This window comes from Glycine soja, chromosome 6 (genome assembly GCF_004193775.1).
Source record: "Glycine soja cultivar W05 chromosome 6, ASM419377v2, whole genome shotgun sequence".
Taxonomy (NCBI): Eukaryota; Viridiplantae; Streptophyta; class Magnoliopsida; order Fabales; family Fabaceae; genus Glycine; species Glycine soja.
This window is the reverse complement of record NC_041007.1, coordinates 21,295,243-21,299,271: the sequence shown is the minus strand read 5'-3', so window position 1 is coordinate 21,299,271 and position 4,029 is coordinate 21,295,243. Positions and strand designations below refer to the sequence as shown.

The window sequence follows — 4,029 nt, the reverse complement described above, 5'->3', positions numbered from 1 at the left end:
TCTCCTTTAGAGATTAAAGGTTATTATTAATTTAAAATTTTTGATCTAACGATTCATACAAATTCAAACTTCATTTACATAGATAGATATATTAGATAGATTCAAATGAGTTAATTATTTTTCACAACTAATTATAATAGTTTTATATCACTAGTTAACAGCTGTAATTGATTCGTGTCATACACAAGAAAATATTATTCATGAATATTTTAAATATATAAATATATTTTAAATTTATAGTAGGAATTATTTATAATTAATTTTTTAATTATTGATTGTAAAGTATAATATTTTTAATTATTAATTATTGTTGTCAATTATAAATATATAATTTATTAAAGTATATGGTAAAATATAGTTTTTAAAATACAATAAATGGGAGAAATAAAAAACATTTTAGTTAGGTAAGGTAATAATATTTAAATAATTGTTGAAAAATAATATTTCAATCAATCTAAGATAAGAGTTCTTAGTTACAATATAAATAAAACAAATCATGAAATAATGACAACCTGATATTAGAAAGGTGCAGAATTGGAGAATAAGCCTAGAGATTAAAAACACTATTATTATCATCAAACGTATCCTAGAAAAAAAATGTTGTTTAGCCTTGTAAATTGTAATAAGTGTTACATGAGATTACTTTCAAAATTTTAATGAATACATTTCAAAAAAATTGTAAGGAGCATGTCATATGGCACTTATATATGACTTATCAGTATTAATAACTTTTTTTAACTTTTAATTAACACTCAGGATTTGAAAGCACCCGAAATTAATTAATTTCCTTCCTCTCCTAGTGATTTTCGTGGTTAGCTCTCGCTTCTCAAACAAATCTGTCATCAGGTTATAAGAATTTTTCATCAAATAAACATGTCGTATAAGCATGTTTTTTCATACATGGTATGTTCTTATTGGAAGCTTTCATTTTCTAAATATCATTTGGAAAATATTTAAGAAGAGAGTACAATTCAAGTAACATTGCACATATAATATCTGCCTAACTGAATTCACTCACTAAATAAAAAATGATATCCTGTTAAAAGCATGCATATATAGCCTTTTATTTGTTTTAAATGTATTAATATGATATTTGATTTCAAACATATGTTGTATTTAATATTTATATGTTCGATTAAAATATATTTTTAATAGAGTTCTTAGTTACAATATAAATAAAACAAATCATGAAATAATAATTTTAAATCTAAATTTAAATTGAAGCAACACATGACTTATTTTCGGTTAAATTTGATTTTATTTTATATATTTAAGTTAATGAATTTAGTCATTTAACTCTTAAAAATATTTTAAAATATGTGAATTTCAGATGAAGATGAGCCTCCTTCAATTAATCCTAGAACACCAACTCCAGTACTGCCATTTTGTCTAGACTTGTCCACTATATTTTTCTGCTAAGTTTCTTATTACTTTGAGCATTGTTTGTAGTATTTAGAGGGAAAAGAGCCTCAGGAATTGAATTGGGAACAAATGAAGAGGGAAATGAAATAACACCTATAAAGTCAACCTCTCACATGTTTTGCAAAACTCTTACAGCCTCAGATACTAGCACTCATGTGTGGTTCTCTGTCCCTCGCAGAGCTGCTAAGACTGTTTTTCTCGTTTGGTGTGACACCTCACATGTTCTAGTTTTGAATTTCTAGTAACATGAAATTGTTTAGGAGTTTTGAATTCATTGTCTCCCTAGGGGTGATAAATTTCTTTTTGTGGCCACTACAGGATTATAAGCAGCAAAGACCTTCTCAAGAACTTGTTGCCAAAGATTTGCATGGTGTGGAGTGGAAATTTCGACATATTTATAGAGGTAATTGGAAAAAAATTAATTAAAAAACTGTGTGACTGACTTCATAATCTTATATTGATATAAATGATATAGAAAGTCCTTGTGGTAATTTTTGTCAGGTCAGCCAAGGTGGCATCTGCTCACAGTATTTTTGTTAGCCAAAAGAATCTTGTTTCTGGAGATGCAGTTCTCTTTCTTAGGTGTGTATATGTGTGTGTGTTCAAGTAGAATTTTTTATCTGAGGTCATATTAAAAGAAATGAGATTAGTTTCTAATGAATTGAGCTAGATATTTATATCTTGAGTAATTGAAAAGTATATTCCTGTGAATGTTGAGGAGGCACTTTCCTCAGCACATGAAAAGTAAATTTCTGTCTTGATATCCAATGATTTAGTCTGTGTGAATTATGCTAGAAATGATGGTTTCAATTGCCTTCAATATTGGAAGTTCTAGAATATGATTTTACTGATTTTAATATTCAATTTCTTCTTCATAAATCATAATCCTAATATATATCTACATGGCTCGTATTTACCTCTTTGGGATTTGCAGCCTGTAGGGGTTGTAGGTGCAATTACACCTTGGAACTTTCCCCTTGCTATAATTACTCGAAAGGTATCTTTAGTTTTGAATCTTCACTGTCCTATATTTACCCATTTTCACTTTAAGTGTTTTTAGGAGTCAGGGAATAACAATCATTTTAAGAATATTTGTTTTCTAATATATCAAGTTGGTCCAGCCCTTGCATGTGGCTGTACAGTGGTCATAAAGCCCTCTGAACTTACACCTCTCACTGCTTTAGCTGCAGTGGAACTCTCCATTCAAGTTGGAATACCACCGATAGTTTGGTGAACATACTTTTATGATTGTTCATTGCATATTTGGCTTACAGTTTCCATCATTTTCGGTTGTGATGTTTTGTAATTTAATAATTAAATTTATTAAATATTGTCATTGTAGTATGGAAATTGTACATCAACAGCTTGGTTGTGATGTTTATAGAAAGTTTATTCTGATATTTTAGTATGTAATCTACTTGGTGTTTATATCAAAAACTATGTTTGAACATATGCAGTTATTTTGGTTTCTTTGAATGTGTCTTCTAGTAACTTTAATGCTTTACTATAATATTTTGGAACTGTACAATGTACATATTATACATGTGAAGAGAAATACATAATAGCTGAAATTTGACCTTGGTTTATAAATTTTGCAAAAATAATAATAAAAAAATCCATATTCTACATCGGTTGAGTGATAAACGTTGTAAAAATCATTTCAATTCTACATCGGTTCACTGATAAACGATGTAGAAAATCTCCTCATGCTACATCGGTTGAATGATAAACGATGTAAAAAATCTTCCAATTCTACATCAGTTGACTGATAACTGATGTAGAAACCTTCACATTCCTACCGATTCTACATCGGTTGACTGATAACCGATGTAGAAATCTACCCAATCAACATCGGTTTCGCCCTTAGAATCGATGTAGAAAACTCACATTCTACATCGGTTGTAACTACACAACTGATGTAGAACAATCGCCCTTTAAAGACAGTCCTTCAACCGAAGTTGTTATTCAACGACACTATGTTACCACTACGCGTCATAACCGATGTAGAAAGGTCATTAGAACCGATGTAGAATGTCTTTTTTTTAGTAGTGAAAATGAATGATTAATGACATCAAGTTTGTGACTTGGCTGTGACTCAATCCTAAAGACATGTTTGTAATATTAATCAATGTGGATTAAATATTATTGCATTATTTTTTAAAATGTAAAACTATAAATAAGAAGGCAAAAATCAAATAGCATGAAAATATTGGTATTCGGTGACTTTCAAAAATGAGATAATTCGTCTCCACCTAAACTTTTGATTAAGAAACAAAAAAATGGTTGAGATCTAAAGGACAAGAATCTATCATTTTCTTAAACTGGAATTTGGGCGAACAATCCAGTTTGTATTATTTCAAATCAACGTATTTGTTTTTAGTGATTCTCATCTCGGCTACAAATATATTCTTCAACCCATAAACGTACTTTTCAATTGCCTTTAACAAGAGGAAAAAAAATAAATAATAATATAAATGAGTTTCAAGAAATTTCAGCAAGTCCTTTTACGTAAACTCTTTTTATATAGTTTTGAAATATATGTCTTAGATTGACATGTTGGTATATTGAAAATCAAGGCAACTCATATATGGGAAGTATACTAATATT

General features: G+C 28.8%; 1 long non-coding RNA gene across 1 annotated transcript; it reads left to right on the top strand.

Moving 5' to 3' along the window:
* Positions 1-1,281: 1,281 nt before the first annotated feature.
* Positions 1,282-2,038, top strand: LOC114416691. Its single transcript, XR_003667550.1, has 3 exons — positions 1,282-1,627; positions 1,741-1,825; positions 1,924-2,038. It is a non-coding gene; the product is annotated as an uncharacterized LOC114416691 (long non-coding RNA).
* The last annotated feature ends 1,991 nt before the right edge of the window (positions 2,039-4,029 follow it).